Source organism: Plecotus auritus (genome assembly GCF_963455305.1).
Source record: "Plecotus auritus genome assembly, chromosome: 9".
Lineage (NCBI taxonomy): Eukaryota > Metazoa > Chordata > Mammalia > Chiroptera > Vespertilionidae > Plecotus > Plecotus auritus.
Window position 1 is genome coordinate 153,141,109 of NC_137783.1, and position 19,502 is coordinate 153,160,610.

A 19,502-nucleotide genomic window follows, 5' to 3' on the forward strand; every position below is an offset into this window, starting at 1 on the left:
GCCCTGCAGGGAGGTGGAGGGAGGGGTCAGAGGCTGCCCTGCAGGGAGGTGGAGGGAGGTGTCAGAGGCCGCCCTGCAGGGAGGGGGAGGGTTGGGTCAGAGGCCGCCCTGCAGGGAGGTGGAGGGAGGGGTCAGAGGCCGCCCTGCAGGGAGGGGGAGGGAGGGGTCAGAGGCCGCCCTGCAGGGAGGTGGAGGGAGGGGTCAGAGGCCGCCCTGCAGGGAGGTGGAGGGAGGGGTCAGAGGCCACCCTGCAGGGAGGTGGAGGGTTGGGTCAGAGGTCGCCCTGCAGGGAGGTGGAGGTCGAGTGAGGTCGGGTCAGAGGCCGCCCTGCAGGGAGGTGGAGGTCGGGTGAGGTCGGGTCAGAGGCCGCCCTGCAGGGAGGTGGAGGTCGGGTCAGAGGTCGCCCGGCAGGGAGGTGGAGGTCAGGTTAGAGGTCGCCCTGCAGGGAGATGGAGGGTCAGGTCAGAGGCCGCCCTGCAGGGAGGTGGCGGTCGGGTCAGAGGTTGCCCTGCAGGGAGGTGGAGGTCGGGTCAGAGGTCGCCCTGCAGGGAGGTGAAGGGTTGGGTCAGAGGTCGCCCTACAGGGAGGTGGAGGGTTGGGTCAGAGGTTGCCCTACAGGGAGGTGAAGGGTTGGGTCAGAGGTCGCCCTGCAGGTAGGTGGAGGGAGGGGTCAGAGGCCGCCCTGCAGGGAGGTGGAGGGTCAGGTGAGAGGTCGCCCTGCAGGGAGGTGGAGGTCGGCTCAGAGGTCGCCCTGCAGGGAGGTGGAGGGAGGGGTCAGAGGCCGCCTGCAGGGAGGTGGAGGGAGGGGTCAGAGGCCGCCCTGCAGGGAGGTGGAGGGAGGGGTCAGAGGCCGCCTGCAGGGAGGTGGAGGTCGGTCACAGGCCGCGGGGAGAGAGGACAGGGGTTCGGAAAGTCAGAGGGAAGAGAGCCTCAGAAGGACTTGGCTCAGCCCCGAGGCCGTGAGGACCGCCCAGCCCTGTGGCCACGGCCCCTTCACTGGACCAGGGCGGCGGGGCCCTCGCTCCCGGGCTCTGCACGTCCTGGCGGGGCCCCTGGAGGAGGAGCGGCCTGCCGGCCCCTGAGCGCCTCTGGGTCTCAGAGCCCCGTGGACACCGGCCCCTCGGACACCGGCCCCTCCGAGCCTCGGGCGGCACTGCTCCTCTGAACGGAGCCCTCTCCTGCGGAACATTCTGTGAGTCTGAACCCCGGAGCCCCACGGCCTCGGGCTGCACTGGCCCTGAGAGACCCTGAGGAGACGTCGGTGAGACCAGGGCGGCCTCGGCCCGCCTCCTTCCCGCCACCGCCGGTTCCCCCCTGGGAGCCGGGACCAGGAGGACAGGCTGGGGACGCCGCCTGGTGTCCGGGTCACAGCGCTGCCGGAGGAACCCTGACCCACAGGAAGCTGACTCCGTCCTGCTGCTTCCGCATCGGACCAGCGGGCGTGGGGCTGCAGACGGGACCCCGCACTTGCCTGCGGTGCTTTCTGTGGAAGTTCCAGAGTCCCGGGACGTGACCCTCCAAGTCCTGGGCTTCGGGGGGTTGGCCCACAGGGGGCGGGAAAGGTTTCATTCTGACCCGTCCCCCTCCCCATCCAAGTCACCTGGACCGGAGAAGGTCCTTCCCGGCTGCTGGTGTCTGCGTGGAAGTGACACTCACCGTCGGGGCAGCAGAGGGCCAGAGCGAGCAGCAGCAGCGGCAGGGCCAGCTTCATGGTGCCTGTGGCCGGGAGCTCAGCGGAGCCAACAGGAGCCGAGAGGAGCTGGAGGAGCAGCCTGGGCCCAGGGCTATTTGTACCCAGTGAGCCTCACGGTCCTCCCCCAGGGGACGGGCAGGTCGCGGGCCTGGCCTCCAGCCCGCCCTTCCTCGCGGAGGGCTGATGCCATCCGTCAGGGCCACGGCCCAGGGACCTGGTCAGAGCCAGGCCCTGCTGGCACCTGCACGGTCCCTGGAGCATCACCTGAGGCGGGAGGGTCGCAAGTGCGCACCCCTCGGTGGAGGGAGCCCCTGGGAGTCAGCACCTTCCGTGCGGACGGGTCCGCGTCCTCATTTCCTCAGCCCAGGGCCCGGCACAGAGAGGGGGGTCCGGCACAGAGAGGGGGGCCGGCACAGAGAGGGGGGCCTGGCACAGAGAGGGGGGCCTGGCACAGAGAGGGGGGTCCGGCACAGAGAGGGGGGCCCGGCACAGAGAGGGGGGCCTGGCACAGAGAGGGGGGGTCCGGCACAGAGAGGGGGGCCCGGCACAGAGAGGGGGTCCGGCACAGAGAGGGGGGCCTGGCACAGAGAGGGGGGCCTGGCACAGAGAGGGGGGTCCGGCACAGAGAGGGGGGTCCGGCACAGAGAGGGGGGCCTGGCACAGAGAGTGGGGTCCGGCACAGAGAGGGGGGTCCGGCACAGAGAGGGGGGCCTGGCACAGAGAGGGGGCCTGGCACAGAGAGGGGGGCCTGGCACAGAGAGGGGGCCTGGCACAAGAGGGGGGTCCGACGTGTCCCTGCGGGGGATGAGCGGCCCTGAGGGAAGGAGCGATCAGGGTGGCTGGGCCGCACCTTAGGGTCCATGGTGCCCGCTGTGCCAGGGCAGCCGCGGGCACTGCAGGGAGCCAGGTCCGTGGTGTCCGCTTCCCCGGAGAAAACCGTGCCGAGAGGGGGACGGCCCCCCACCGCCACCTTCCGACTGGAGCTCCTGTGCCAACGCCGCCCTCACGGTTCAGACCACCGGCGCCACGTGTCCTGGTGGGCGCTCACGGGGCGGCTCAGAGGCGGCCCCTGTGGGCATCGGGCCCCGCAGACACGCGCCCACAGGCTGGTCCTCCGCCTGTGCCGACCGTGGCAGCTGCTCCATGGGCTCAGGGAGGCCGCACGCCTCGGAGAAAGGCTGTGGGGAGCAGGGGACAGGGCAGCGGACGAGGCCACGCAGCACAGACAGCATTCTGACCGGTGTCGGGCAGTGGGGACCCCACAGGGAAGCGGGGTGCATGGCACAGAAGTTCCAGGTCAGCTGCGTGCCTCTGGGTTTCTGGCTCAGTGCAGGGCTCCCGCTGCCGGCACCCCGCTCCCCCCCTGCTCAGCCTCTTCCTCCCTCTTCGGTGCAGAAAGGCCGACGGACACCTCGCCGGGCGGCTGCGGGGCGGCAGGAGCTCATCCTCGTCGCTGGAGGGCACCCACAGGAGCTCGGCCACTCGGCAGGACAGGGGGCAGGTCCTTGTGAGCCACACGCCCTCTCGCCTCACCCCCGGCCCCGCACCTGCGACCCTGGGGTCCCGCCAGCACCGGGCCTGATGCTGACCGGGAGGCTGTGCGTGTCCGGGAGGGGGGGAGGGGGACCTCTCTCTACTCCCTCTGTTTTCAGTCCCACCGGGACCACGGGAAGCACCAGCGGGCCCTCTGTCCCTGCGGACGGGCACCCAGGCGGCAGCTGGGGTGGGACCCGCCCAGGACTCCAGCCGGCGACCCTTCGGCGCAGAGGGACGCTCAGCCGCTGAGCTGCCGGCCAGGCCCTCCTTCTCTTGTTTTCTGGAACTGAAAGCTGCTGTGGATAAAGCCCCGCAGACACAGAGGCTCTCCGCTTGGGGAAACCTCCCCTTCCAACAGGGGGAGCATACAACCAGCCACCAGTACGCTGGTCGTCAGAAGCAGGTAATCAATCAGCCACAGAGACCTCTGAGGTGGCCTGGGGAGAGGGGCAGTGAGAGGGACGGAAGGTGATGCTGGAGCTGAGTACAGGACCGGCCCGGGGACACCTTCCTCCCTGCACACCCGTCCCCGCGCACCGAACAGACACAGGGGCCCCTTGGCGACAGGACCCGCGGCAGCCACGGAACGCACTCCGTCCTCAGCCCTGCAGCCGGCGAGCCTGAGGAGGAGCTCGCCACCGTGTCCTCAGAGGCGGACGCGGGCCCCAGGGCGCCACACAGCCGGGCTCCCGCGGAAACTGGACGGCGCTCAGCGCGCACCTGTCCTCAGACGGTGGCCGCGTCCGTCCCGCCACCTCGGGATCCCAGCCGGCAGCTTCCACATCGCTGAGGATTCTGGGCTGGCGTGTGGGTCCCCCTTTCAAATGTGGGACGTTTCCCTCAGGGGGGTGGGAGCCAGAGCCCAACTTCAGGGCCACACTCCCGGGTTCAAGCTCAGCCCTGGAGCTTCCCGCCCGTGGGGTCTCCAGCAGGTGCTGACCGTCCTTGCCCCCGTGTCCCCGTCTGTAAAACAGGGGGCACCCCGGGTGTGTGTGAGGACAGTGGGTTCACCCGGGACAAATGCCGGGCACAGTGCCTGGCAGTCAGCGTCGGCCAGCACAGGTGTGCCACGACGTGGAAAACTGTGAGTGACCGTCCAACAGAAGGAACCGCCTCGTCCCCATAGCAAATATCAGGCGGTCGGTCGGACGCCTCTGCCAGGAGGAGCGGCGGCCTCGCCCCAGGCGGCTGAGCTTCTGCGCTGGCTCCGCTGTTGCTGGGATCGCTCTCGTTAGCACCAGCTGGATCCTTCCCAGTCACTCCACGGACTGTTTAATGGACGCATCGAAGAGAGGCTTCTTGTGACTCTATGACCTTCCCCGGGGATTGGAGTCAGGGTACAGGAGGGGTGGGTGGGGACAGGGATCATGTGCCCCGAGGCCCTCGGGGTCTCTGCTCTGGGTCCTCAGCAGGATGCGCTGGCCACGCGCGCCCCCTGGATCCCAGGGCCCCTCCAGCGCTCAGGCTCTGGCTGCCCCCGGGCGCCTGGGGTGGAGGCCCCTCAGACAGCACCTCTGGGTGGTGATGTCCCCGTGGGCTTGGGCCGTCTTCGTAGCCTCTGGAGACACCGGTCCCTGTGGGCCCCTCCCCCGTCACACACATCCTGTTCCGTGTTACACGACGGAGGCGCCCACGTCATGTCAGACCCTGCAGGCACTCACTCCGCAGGTCCAATTCTCGGCACCAACGAGCAAGTGTCAGTGATGTTTGTGGAACTCTGACAGTGGCCTCCCTGTCCTCGCTTCCAATGAAATCAAATAAGGACTCTTAGCCAAGGCTGACAACTCCTTAAAAATAATTTCAATATATTTTTATTGGTTTCATAGAGAAAGGGAGAGGGAGAGAGAGAGATAGAAACATCCATGATGAGAGAGAATCATTGATCCACTGCCTCCCACACATCCACCACTGGCGATTGAGCCTGCAATCCGGGCATGTGCCCTTGACCGGGAATCGAACTGTGACCTCCTGGTTCACAGGTCGATGCTCAACCACTGGCCAGACTAAACTAACTGTGAGCGATAGATCGCAGGTCATTTTTGATCCATAGACTTGAGTGACGTGGCTCATTCTTCTCACATCCGCACAATCATGGGACAAGCATGTTTGGAGTCAGGCCCCTAAGGATGGAAGCCAGGACTAAAAGGGCCTCTGTTTGACCAATAAATAACACCGCCCTGGTTACAGAACATGAAACCAGGCCTCCTTCAGAGCATTAAGAGACACGTTGATCAACAGCATTTCGCTTTGATAAGAAGCATCAAACACTGGAAGGTCCCGGATGGCGCCCAGATCACCAACGTGCCTCACCTTACACACTCCACAAGCCACGCCACTGCTTCTCCCCTGCCCTTTGCACTGAGCCCCGAGATCCAGGCCCCAGGCTCCCGGGACACGGGTGAGCTCTGCCCACGCCTCGCCCCCCACAGAGTGGCTGCCGCAGCCCCTGCACCCAGCGATGCTCTGACATCCTGCTCCGCGCTCTGAGCTACAGAGGGAGCCCACGACATGGGGGTGTGGGGGGCGTGGGCATCAGAGATGGTCTCCTTCCTCTGCTCCTCCGACTCTCGCCAGAACTCAGTGGTCCTGTGGGGGCTCAGTGTCCTCTGTCTTTCCCGCAGGTCAGCAATGAAAGGGAGGCGCCGGCCGGCCTGGCTCAGGGGTTGAGCATCCAGCTATGAACCGGGAGGTCACGGTTCCTGAGTTGCGGGCTCCATCCCCAGTGTGGGGCATGCAGGAGGCAGCTGGTCAATGATTCTCATCATCGATATTTCTCTCTCTCTCTTTCTCCCTCTCCCTGCCTCTCTGAAAGCAATAAAAAGATAAAGAATAAAAACAAAAATAAAATAAGGGGAAAATCAGGAATGCCTGGCTTGCTCCAGAATCTTCCGTCAGTCTCTCGCTGTGTGCTCTGCCCTCCTTGTGCGTTTCATGTGCCAGGGATCAGGTCCAGCTGCCGTTTCAGACACACCTGGGGCTGGAGCTCCATCACCCACGCGCACATGGACCTCCTCCACCTCCACCTGCCGAAGGGCCTCCCGCGCCCGGCTCTGCGTGTGCTCGCCCGGGACGCTGCCTTTGCCTCTGGACGGCAGGGGTGTGCTCCTCACTCCACATTTCCCTCAGCAGCACGGCTTCTAACTTTGAACTTGGAAACAACATCAACGTGACAGACGCTGCCGTGACCCACAAGGTAGACACACACCTGTGTGTGTTCACCGGATCCACCGTGACCACGTGGGCTCCGGGCACAGTGCGCTGGCTCTTTGGGGTCTTTCATTCAAACAGACTAAAGCCAGGAATCTCGACGCAGGAGACAAATTCCCCAGCAGATATTCGAAGTCTCACGCGTCCATCACAACCACGTAGCCCACCCCATCCCGAGCTCTGGGAAGGTCACACACACCCAGGGGCCAATGGGGAACGGTGTAAATTACAAAGAAGCACCCCAACGTGGCCGAGGCCCCTCAGTGTCGCCATGCCCTGCAGGCTGCACTCAGAGGGGGTCTCTCTAGGCCGACCTTGTCATGGGCCTCACCCCAGGGACCCTCCTCCTATGGCAGAAGCTCTGGAGCGTCCAGGACTCTCCTCCATCCTCACTCCTTTCCAGCAGGAGCCGGGCTCCCGGGCCCAGGTGAGGCTCAGTTACAGGTGCTCCACCTGGGAACCGATGGGACATAAATGGTGGGGCAGGGCCGCCACCAAGCCGGGAGGGCCACGTTCTCTTATGATGGTGAAAATAAGACATTTTGGAGGGCTAGCAATCTGAATCTGTGCCAGTAACCTAATGTACATTCTCGAAAGCCTATCGTTAAGTCACTGCTTCTTTCTCCACAATCTGGTCTTGCAAGACCTGTTTACCTAATTACTCCCATTTGACAGAGGCCATAACCATGAACAATACCCAACTCCCGGAGGGGGTAGCAGCGCTGGCGCCAGGCCAGGCCTTTAGGTGTGGTCTCACGGCCCCCATCGCAACACACGGGGCCTTTTGCAAAGCCCACGAAGGGTCCGGAAGTCCCATCCATATTTGGGGGACAAAGAAACCAAAGGGTATAAAGGGAGAGCTTCCTCCATATTGGGGGGCTCAGGATTGGGAGAGGAACAGTCTCCCCTGAGTCACTGAACTAGCACATGCAAAACATCCGAAAATAAATGGCTTTTTCCTGTGTCTCCGAGTGCTCCTGTGTGTTTTTTGGTTGCCTGGTAAATTCTGTAACATAAAAATGGTTCCTTGACCACAAACGTGGAGCCAAAGTTGCCTGCTTGAGGCAGGTGGACCCATTCAACTGAGCCCCTGATAACAGGAAGGCACACTCCAGTGATTTACTGGGTTCCAGTCCTCTTCGGGCCCGGGTGACCGGGGCCCCCGCTGGCACTCCAGTGGACGCCAAGGAGGACAGGAAATCCCTTTTCTGGAATTAGACATCTGACCAGTGGGTTTTCCCCCTGGGGACCAGTCCGAGTTGAGGCCTGCCTTTGGGGGCAGAAGAAGTAGCCATCACTACTTAGGCAAATTATTTGCCTGAGTTCAGGACTTTCCATGGGTGGAAGTCAAAACTCAGACTGACTGGTGTGTGAATGTGAGTGTGAGAGCCTGCGTGAAGCGAAAGCTTACCTTGTGTTGGCCTGTGTCTCTGTTAACTGGGAGAGATTACACGGTCTAACTGCAAACATGGGAAGTAGCTCCTCTAAACCTGCTGCCTTAGAATGTGTGCTAAAGAATTTTAAGAAGGGCCCAGATCGCTGTGTGCAATGCAGAGGTCTCTCCGTGTAATCAGGGGCCCCCAGCTTATGGCCGAGGATGGGAAACATAAGAGAATTTGTTGATGTGTTATGTCTCTTTGTTTTTTATTTGTTTAAAGATGGGGCAAGTCTCGCTTTGGGGGAAGTCTAGTTGTGTGTGACAAGGCTGAACATGTGACAGAGACTGCAGGATGTCCCAGCAGCTGCCAAGAATCCTTATTCTTGGGAATCATCGTGCTTTCTGTCAGGGTATGAGCCCACCAGAAACTCTTAGCTAGTGAGATTTCTGTCTTTATGTCTGTAAAGTAGGGACTTTAATTTGCTCTTCCCTGATTTATGATTTTTCTGCGCTGGGTTAAAATTTTAAGATTCTAAGGTTAATGTAAAAGTGTAAAATTTGTAAAGGTTGCAACCCAGGGAAGTTTAAAACAAAGGCCAGCTATTTCCAAAACTGGTTGTGAATAACAAACCATTATCTTCCCCACCTGAGGCAAAGCAGGAGGTGTGTGTCGGGGCGGGGGGGGGGGGGGGAAGCCCAAGGTTTCCAAGAGGCAGAATAGGAGGCGGTACTTGCCGACTCGGCAGAGCGGAGAAATTTGGAAAACCCTGCCCAGCATCACGTCCATTAAACATCCAATTGTCAGTGTTGGTATTAACCGGGATGGGACTGGGATGGGAAGCGGGTGGCCTGTGGCTGCTTATGATGTCACAAACCCACGCAGGCCAGCTGAGGCAGAACTGAGGCTGGCTATGAAGCAGTCCCAACTTTGCAGCTTCTGTGCCCTTGAGGGTAGGGCAGCAAGGAAATGGGTGGGCAGTAGGCGTGTCCTCCCAGCGTTTTCTCTGAGACACTCAAAGTATATCGTACCGGTGATGTTACTAAAATATAAAAATTTAATAGCCAAATTGAAAATAATTAACTCTATGGTGGTGAAGACCAAATCTTTAATGTTACAACTGGTTTAAGTTTTAATAATATTTAAACTGGGTATATTTGACAGCTTTTCTGAATGTAATATTTGGATAATTTAACTGAGAGACAGCTTTGTGACATCTCAAGGACCCTGATGTGGCACAAAGATCTACTATCTCCCTAAAAAGAAATATTTTTGAACGAAATTAGACCAATACAATATACTTGAAATTACATAAGGAAGTAAGCTATGTAGGCTGGGTTGGGTTACAAGATTAATGCTTCCATGATAATGGGTGGTTCTTCCTTGAGGGCATATGACTCCCAGCCAGATTAGTGTGTCCTTTCCTTGAACAGAAAGGGCAATCATGGTTATTGGTCAAGAAAATGCTTTAGGTAATAATTGGCTTTAAAAATCTCAAAGTTGTTAAGATATAATAAATAAATGTAACTAAAATGAAGAATTTAGATAAAGCTTTTCAGTAATAATTATAAATATGTTAATAATGAAAGTCCAGTCACTCAAGAGGAGACTGACTGTGCTCTCTATTGGAGGAAGGGGCCAGTCCTCTCTCTCCCTGTAAAGACAGAGAAGCCTAAAAGGGAACAAAGGCAATGAGACCCTTGTCCTGCCTTCCCCTCCCTCTGCGACCCAGGAATGATCCGAAAGAACAGCCAAGATGACGATTTACAATCCCAGCCTCCCACTTGGGAGGAGAGCTATCTTGATAAGGTTCCAACCGCAATGAGGCCACTGCGCCATCAGAAACCAGCTTTTCTAGGCTGCAAAAGGAATTGGAGCAGTAAAAAAGAGTTGAAAACTCTGCTGGAAGACCCACGTGGCTCAGCTGACTCACTAGACTAGAAGAAGGGGGAGTGGTTTGAAAGTCGGCTATGGCCATATGGGAAAGGGAGCTCCTGGCTGGCCCTGGGGTGCTCCCAGCAGATGTAAGATTTCCAAACCCGGGAGCCCCGGTGGGCCTCAGAACCTAAATAGAGCCTTCAACACTCAGCAGGGCAAAGAAGAAGGGCCTCCGAATTTACCAAGACTACGAGATCAAATGAGAAAGTACTCTGAGCCTGACCCTGAGGACCTGTTGAGTTATGAAATATTATTAATTAGATTTTACCACCAATAGTTGGCCTGACATCTCAAGAAAACGCTAACATAATGTTCACAATTGTAGATCAAGTGGCCTAGGGAATGGCTGGCCCAGAGGGCCAGCAACAGAAGCCACAGCAATAACCTTAGATGTTATCTCTAAGGAAGAAGGTAACAGTTTAAATCCAAGTGGCTAGGGCAGGGGTGGGCAAACTTTTTGACTCAAGGGCCACAATGGGTTCTTAAACTGGACCGGAGGGCTGGAACAAAAGCATGGATGGAGTGTTTGTGTGAACTAATATAAATTCAAAGTAAAGGAGCGGAGGGGAGAGCAAGAGAACCGGATAAAACAGCCGGATCCGGCCTGCGGGCCGTAGTATGCCCAAGGCTGGGCTAGGGCCTGCTCCCTCTTTCTCTAGCCTCATATGCCTATACATAATTTTCCAAGGTCTTTATTAACTTAAAGACTTTAGAGCATTGCTGGCTTAAAAGATAAAAATCTAAATTTTTAGAAAATAAACACTGAAACATTAACTGCTAGACAAGTTTTAATTTGCCTGATCTTAGTTTTTATTACAGAAGGTCTCTTGTACTTTGTTGAAGGTATATTTTCTTAAAAGTAAAATTGTGTTTAAAGTGTGTTCATAAATGTTAATATAAGACAGTGGTAGGCAAACTCATTAGTCAACAGAGCCAAATATCAACAGTACAACGATTGAAATTTCTTTTGAGAGCCAAATTTTTTAAACTTAAACTACTTCTAACGCCACTTCTTCAAAATAGACTCACCCAGGCTGTGGTATTTTGTGGAAGAGCCACACTCAAGGGGCCAAAGAGCCGCATGTGGCTCACGAGTCGCAGTTTGCCGACCACGGATCTAAGAAATGCTGGCTGTTTACTTTTTGGCAATCATTGAAAAATTAAGGTTTCTGAGAGTGAAGAATTCTAACACATTTTAAAGAAAGAAAAGGTCTGTACACATTGTTGATGGTACGACAGAAAGAAAATTAGAATAGAAATACTTAATGGAAGGTCTAAGGCATGGTTATGCTTTTTTGAAGGACATAGAAAAAAAGTCTAATTCGAAAGTGTGAAATGTATGAAGGTTGTGTATGTAATAAGAAAAAAAGAAATGTTGAAGAAGAGAAATAAATTATAAAGTTAACTACTTGCAAGAGTTGTAAAAGGGTCATAAAATCTCAGGGAAGTTTAAACAAAGGCTAAACCACTACCCTTACCTCCCCTTCCAAGGACAGAGTAAATGGTTAAAACAGAAAGGGAGGGCAGAACAAGGTTGCTGGATACTTCTTAAGCAAAACCAGAATACTCAGCAGCGGAATTTTAAGACAGGAGTGTACATAATGCCTCAGACCACCACCCAGCCTGCTCTTCAGATTGTCTGGGGGGTTGGGTGGCATCTGTACTTCACGGGTCAAATGTCTAAGTCTGCTTACTTTACTTTTTCAATAGGGATGCATACTTTAATTACTTAATAAGTTAGCTTTTCACAATATAATCAAGGTCTCATATAAACCAATATGAGAAGCCAATATTTTATATGAGAAGCCAATATTTTATGAGCAATTGGTTCTAAAAAAGTCCAACGTAAAATTTGCATACATATGCAAATAAGCACTAGCCAGAAAGAATGCTGTCTGAAAGTAAATTTAAGCTTCATAAGAAGGAGACATTTTAAAATCTCTTCCACGACTATTTACAAAGTAAACTCAAAATTACTATGCAAGCATGAAATCTCACCATTAATGAGACACCATAAGCAAAAAGAAAGTTACTTTTACTTGAAATGTATGCATTGCAGTATTGGCCAGCATGTCTTTCTCCTACCTGTTTTTCTGAAAGGCGACCAAGTTGGTTGTTCCGTTTAAAAGAAAGTAAACGTCTTTAATATAGTGATTTATGGCAAGCCCACAGGAAAAGCAGGCTTTAGCAATGCTTACCCAATTGGAAAAGAAAATCCCTAAATGGGGCTTAAAGTTGCTCTGGAAAAAATACAAAGGGAAATGCCCTTCAAATATCTAGGAACTGTAACTGCAAATCAGTGTATTAGACCTCAGAAGGTAGAAATATAAAAAGATTGCTTTAAGACTTTAAATGACTTTTAGAAATAATTAGAGAACATTAATTAAGACCTTATCTAAAAATCTCTATGGGAAAAAATGACAAATTTATTCAATATACTTAGGGAATCCTAAGGAATTTTTTTAAGTGTATGCAAAGACCTACCGAAACATTTTCTAATTTTGTGGCTCGCCTTACTCGAGCAGTGAGACAGCAAATATTGCATAAAACAGCAGTTTGCAACCATCTGGAAAACTCTGTCTTCCCTAAACCAAGGACACTTAAAAGTCAATGATTTGCATTTTTGTCTCCCTAAACAGAGGGTAAATGGCTTATGCCAAAGTACTCAGGGAGACTGATGGGAGAAATCCAGTTAGTGTCATTTGCTGTCCACACCCAAGGACAAATGAAGTTAGAAAATAAGCCTTATTTTGGTCAGTTATTTTTTAGTATAATAATTATGTTATATTAATCAGGTATTTAATAAGAAAGCCCATCTTTTAATCATAGGAACTGAAGTTTGCTGGCCTATGTTCTTGTCTAATACACGTTAACATTTAATCTTTAGGTAAAATCAAGTTTGACAATCCTTCAAGGGTTTGAATTTAAAACACACACACAAAACTATCTCTTGATCTAGAATTGGCTTCAGACATCCCAATAGGCTCTGAAATGCCTCAAATGTTTGTTTTCTCTCTCATGAAGGAAAGTTTTATACTGAAGGTACATAGGAACCTTTGTCCAATACAGAGGTGATCAGGCTTGCGGGGGGCGGGGGCATTTGGGGGCGAGCAGGCCTGCAGGCAGAGTGGTTAGGGGCAATCAGGCAGGCAGGCAGGCAGTTGAGCAGTTAGGAGCCAGCAGTCCTGGATTGCGTGCGAGAGGGATGTCCAACTGCCGGTTTAGGCCCGATCCCTGTAAACTGGCAGTAGGACATCCTTCGAGGGGTCCCAGATTGGAGAGGGTGCAGGCTGGGCTGAGGAACACCCTCTCCCCCATGCTCCCCTCCCCCCCCGTGCATGAATTTCGTGCACCGGGCCTCTAGTATTATAGAATGTTGGGTTTTACAGAAAGGACAACATTCCATGTCATCTGCATTGTAATGAAATCCATAACCATGTCCTTTTAAATGTCTTCTTGTCATTTGGAGACAGTAACTGTTTTTGTTACAATGCATGTGGGAAAATATTACTCTGAAGAGTCCATGGAAAGGACTGGCAAGGAAAATCAGAAGATCGTAAAGCAGATCAGTGTATTTTTCTCCCTATATGATCCCTCCGACATTTGTCGATTCTTAATAAATAAATCATGGCAATGCATTTCTTTGCATAAATTCAATAAGACCCGTTTCCAATGGTGGTTTTATTGACCGAAAACTTTGACCGGAGTGTCATGTTTTAAAGAGTCCTGTCTGGACTCTGAAGACTTGAAGCTAATAAAAGTGCCATGGAGAAAGCCTGGTATCCTGCTTGGTAGCCCTGAAAATGGATGGTGCTGGAGCGCCAGGCCCACACCCTGCCATCGCTGGTGGTTGGTCAGAATGTAAGGGGGGCAACGAGGGCACCTCTGTGTCCCTGCAGAACCCCCACGCACTCTGGGCCGCAACGAGGAGGGCTGCTGAGATGGGCCTTGAAGCCTAGGGCGCGGGCCCAGGTGGAGTCGCTGCAGGTGAGGCATTCACGTAACACCGTGGTCTGCAAACTGCGACTCACGAGCCACATGTGGCTCTTTGGCCCCTTGAATGTGGCTCTTCCACAAAATACCACGGCCTGGGCGAGTCTATTTTGAAGAAGTGGCGTTAGAAGAAGTTTAAGTTTAAAAAATTTGGCTCTCCAAAGAAATGTCCATCGTTGTACTGTTGATATTTTGTTCTGTTGACAAATGAGTGTGCCGACCACTGACCTAACCCAGCAGATACTGCAGGCAGGCCTGATGGCGGCTGGATGGCTTGGCTTCCTGGCCCTATGGAGCACATTGAGACTCGATCATGAAATTCCAGCAAAGGCGGTCAGTTACCATTCTTGTTGTGTTTATGCAAATAATCAGGCCAAATTGAACACAATAGATAAATTGGTCTTAAGTTGGCTCTTTAATGAACATAAGGGTAATTATAAGGAGAAAAATTTTATTTCAATAGAAGTTATTAGGACTGAAATGTTTTCTTTCCCTCTCACCGGACCATTTGTTGTAACCCTTGCTGTTCCCATTGCTCAATAATACCAAATTTTACAATACAGTTTGTCTCTGCCAGGTCACAAGCCCACCTCCTTCTGTGCCTGGGCCTCATCGTCCCTCTGACAGAGAGCAAGGATCTCTGGGCTCTGAGAGAAAACTCCATCCCTACTCAGCATGGAAGTAGTCAGAGGACCCCACCGTCCATTTTCCCTGAAAGGATTCAGAGCCGGGATCCTTGAGGGGATGTGTAAGGCAGTTAGACAGACATGAGCAGAGCAAGGACGATGGCCAACCGGAGAAGAAATAGATGGGACCCTGAGACGTGCTTCTCACCACTCCACCTGCTCTGAAGCCGGAAATGAAGAAACCTGTGCAGACTCCCTCTCCCTTCCTCTAAGAAAGCCAACAGGTTTTGGAACAGCTAATAGAGATAGAATCAGTAAGCCCTGGAGCCCCAGATGTTACGCCAGACCAGGTCTCTGGACTGCCATCACGATCCCTTGGGTCCTTGGGTGATGAAAATGAAAAAAGAATCCAGGTGCTGAACACTCTATTCCCTAGCTTTGAGTCTTCTATTGAATCCCCAAGGCTGAAAATCAGCTTGAGGATCAAGGGGGGGAGGGGCGGTGAGGAAGGGCAGGGAATGATGGGGAAAATAAGACATTTTGGGGGGCTAGCAATCTGAATCTGTACCAGTAACCTAATGTACATTCTCGAAAGCCTATCGTTCAGTCACTGCCCCTTTCTCCACAATCTGGTCTTGCAAGACCTGTTTACCTAAGTACTCCCATTTGGCAGAGGCCATAACCATGAACAATACCCAACTCCCGGAGGGGGTTAGCAGCGCTGGCGCCAGGCCAGGCCTTTAGGTGTGGTCTCACGGCCCCCGTCCCAACACACGGGGCCTTTTGCAAAGCCCACGAAGGGTCCGGAAGTCCCATCCATATTTGGGGGACAAAGAAACCAAAGGGTATAAAGGGAGAGCTTCCTCCATATTGGGGGGCTCAGGATTTGGAGAGGAACAGTCTCCCCTGAGTCACTCTAGACCAGCCGTGGGCAAACTACGGCCTGTGGGCCGGATCCGGCCCGTTCGGCTGTTCTATCCGGCCCGCGGAGCCGAAAGAGCGGAGGGTTCTCTTGCTCTCCCCTCCGCTCCTTCCCCAGCAGCAGTGTGAACATGGCAACGTCGGGAAACACGGCCGCAGCTCCTTCTTCTGAGTGGGCGGATTTATATCCCCATTCAGTAGAAGGAACAACCTCTCCATCTTCCAGAGGCTCCTTGGAATGCCCGCGGACCGTCCCCCGACATCACCCTGGGAATGCGTAGACACGTTATCGTGGTGATGTAGGGAGACACGCCCCTGGAGAGCACAGGATCAGAGCATTAGCTAAAAAGGAGACCAACAACACTGTTCCCACTGAAGTTGATGTTTTAAAGACCAAAAACCTTTCAACCCAGTCTACATTGCCATCTACATCTACGTCCCGGGCATCATTTGGAAGTTGCACTAAAGAAAATGTTTAATTTACTGTTTACACATTTTGTTCTTTTCTATTTGTTTTAGTTTTAAATTATTTTATTATATTTAAGTTTAATTTGAAAGGCTTTTGTACCTTTCCTTTGTTAGGCAATTTTATTTTGCCTTTGCCATCTTCAATATAAGGTATGTTATTGTGCTATGATTCCTCCATTTTTTGAAGTTTCAAATTATAATAATTAGTGTTTACATTCTTCTTGTTAAAATGTTTGAAATGAATAAAACTATCGAAATTAAAAAAAAAAGACCGTACCCTTTTATGTAATGATGTTTACTTTGAATTTATATTAGCTCACACAAACACTCCATCCATGCTTTTGTTCCGGCCCTCCGGTCCAGTTTAAGAACCCACTGTGGCCCTTGAGTCAAAAAGTTTGCCCACCCCTGCTCTAGCACATGCAAAACATCCTAAAATAAATGCCTTTTTCCTGTGTCTCCGAGTGCTCCTGTGTGTTTTTCAGTCGCCTGGTAAATTCTGTAACAGCCCTTTTCCTCACCATCCTCCTCCCCCGCCCCCGCCCCCCCCCCCCCCAGTGGGCCTGCTGGTCCCTCCTGTAAACAGGAAGCTTGAGGACAACTCATAACCCCACCAAGTCCCTCCCACTCAGGGTCCTCTGATCCTCTGTCCTCACTGCCGCCCCTAGGACGGTGCCCAGAAGCACAGCGTCCCGTCGGCAGCGCAGGGAGGAGGGCAGGTGCCTTCCGGCCGCCCCAGCAGGTGGGACAACGTGGTGGTGCATTTGGGCAGAACTTCCCAGGCCGGAGCCCAATAACCTGAGGATGGGTGAGGTGGACAAGGACATTGGTGAGCTGATCCCATGGCAGGGTCCTCTGTTCGTTCCGCTAAAGGGGTTGGTTTATCGCCTCGTGGGCAGCGAGCTCCCGGGGACTGAGCCTCAGCCGCCAGCTGGCCGGGAAGGAGAGGAGCCGGGAGGGGACCGTCAGGGTGCCAGGGGCCCACGCGCTCTCCACTCAGAACCGCTCCATCCTGCTCCTCTTCCTGCTGTTACCGCTGGAGGCCTGCGAGGTACACGTCCCGACCCCGCCCGGCGGCCTTCTCGTCAGCGTCTCGGGTGGGAGGCTGGTGGGGGTGTGAGGGGAGGAGGACAGAGGCGGTGACACAGCTGTGACGCCCCTTGCCGTGGTGGAGGGGCGCTGGGTGTGGCATCCACAATAGCCCAGCGGGCAGTGTCCACAGGAGCGGCCCCAGGGCTGGGCTCCGGGTTCTCGCTGGGTCGGCCCAGTCCCCACCGCGGCCGCCTGCGCTCCCCTGCGTCCTGGGCCTGCAGCGCCAGGGTCCTCGTTCTCTTCCGCTTTGAGAACCATCTTGCTGAGTGTTCCCTTGCGCTTCCCTCTTCTGCGGCTCCAGCCCTGCCAGCACCTGTCCCACCGACTGCTTGCTGGGTGACGTTCTCCCGGGCCACCGTCTCTAGAATGTGTCCTACTCCCTTTGTGGGACACAAACAGGTACACAGGGGAAGACGCCTGGCGGCTCGCTGGCTCGCCTGCATGGAAACGCACCGCTTGTCACCAGGGAAGGGAGGAGCCAGGACTGTGTGTGTGGCACTGACTGCCCGTTGGAGGAAAGTTAAAGCGTCAGCCCCCGAGAAGGCCCCTTAAGCGACACAGAAACCATCTCCCTGCTGCTATCCTGACTACTGCACGCTCTGGCCATTGCATGCAGACAGGGAGCCCGAGGCGCCGCCTGGTGGCGGGCGGTAGACTGCACGTGTCCAGGGAGGGCCCGGGTTCTGCATGGAACGGCGCCCCCTGGTGGGCAGACTCACAGTTGCGCTCAGGGAAACCTCAGGCTGCTCCCCGCTGTGTGCCCGTCCCCCTGGGGACCTGACGGCCCCTCCTTACCCCACGATCCATGTAAAAGGACCCACATCCGGGAAATGAGAGCCACAAAGGAAGGAAGTGAAACTAAGGGGACCGAAAATAGCTGAATCAATAATCCATGAGCAAATGCCAAACGTATGAGACGTCCCCCACCCGGTGAAGGAGCCCCCCAAACTCCCACTTCTGCCGATGACCCTACAGCTGGTGTGACACCCACACGCCCTCCGAGAAGAAGCAGAGGATCCACATGAAACGCGAAGTCCGCTGGCTGAGGGCGTTGGCGCCGCTATCCCAGCGCGGCCTGCGCTTCGCCATTTCTTCTTCCAGCTTTGCCTTCCCTGCAGGAAGCGTGATTGACAGCTGGAAGGGGCTGGACAGGGAACGCTCTACAGAATCTTACAGGTTTGCTGGGGCGGCTGTAGCAAAAGCACCACAAACAGAGTGGCTTAAGGGATGGACACGTATTGTCCTCACTCACACTCTGGGGACCGGACGTCCGAGATCAAGGACTTGGGCGGAGCTGGTCCCTTCCCAGAGCTGCGAGGGAGACGGGGCCCCAGGCCGCCCTCCCGGCTCCCGGGGGCTTGCTGGCGGTGCTGGCGAACCCGCTCTTTCTTCCTCCACGTCCCGCGGCGTCCTCCCTGGGCGCTTCCCGACTTTGGCCGCCTGGCTGTCCCCGAGGCGCCCTCCGCAGCCACAGGGCCAGGCCGGGGTGGCACCCTTCTTGGCCTGGCACAGGCATTAGCCGCGCCCAGCACCCAGGAAGTCCGCAGAACCACGTGGAGTCCGCGCGGCCTCACGAAGCTGCCTGCAGCGCCCGGTGGCGGGATGGGCCGGGACTTGGGACGCGGAGCCCTGGACCCCACCTGTGACTTTGAGCGTCAGCATCCCGCCTGCAAAGTGAACTACTTTGTAAGTAAATTTTAGTTTAATAAATAAAAAATAAAACAGGAAAAAAAAAAAGTGAAGGAGATGAAACAGGTGGCTTCTTAAGGCCCCTCCAGGCCTGAGGATGAACTCCAGCAGCGCCTGGGAAATCATTCGAATCTTGATTTAGAGATGAGCCCCCTCTGTGGCCACTAGGAGGCAGTAACGGTCTGCGTTGGATCCACTGCCCTTTGACCAGAAGCCTGGCCTTACTATTTGAAATAGAATTATAGTCCGGCCCCAGGAGGTCACAGTTCGATTCCCTGTCAGGGCACATGCCTGGGTTGTGGGCTCGATCCCCACTGGGGAGCGTGCAGGAGGCAGCCGATCAGTGATTCTCTCTCATCATTGATGTTCCTCTCTCCCTCTCCCTTCCTCTCTGAAATCAATAAAAAAAACCTATTTTTTAAAAGAAGAAAAATGAAATATAATCATAAATAGGTGGAATGCTGCTTCAAAATGAAAGACTAGAACTCCGCCCCCTGTTCGATCCCAACGTGGGTGTGACTTGGTTCGGCGCTTGTATCGGCCACTCAGCTCCTCCGCCTGTGAACGGAACTGGCTGGCGTGTTGTCCGATTCCTTCTGGGGTCGGTGAGAGGAGAAAGCAGCCACATACAAGGCTCTTCGTTGAGGGCGCCTTAAAAAAGGAGTCTCACTCATGCAAAGATCCCAAGCAGAGAGTGAGGACCTTTTCAACGACGGCTGAGATGGCCCCCCTCTAGTTGGAGGGCTGGCTCACACCCACCCCTGCTTTGACACGGCTCCACGTTAAGGCTGAGTTGTGTGAGCCTAGTCTCCCTTACGTTGGAGCAGGGGTCCTCAAACTACGGCCCGCGGGCCACAGGCGGCCCGCCGAGGACATTGATCCGGCCCGCCGGGTGCCGCTGCCTGTCCTGCTTAGCAGCCGACGCGTCCCGGGCCCGCAGTGCGCATAGGAATTTGTTCATCG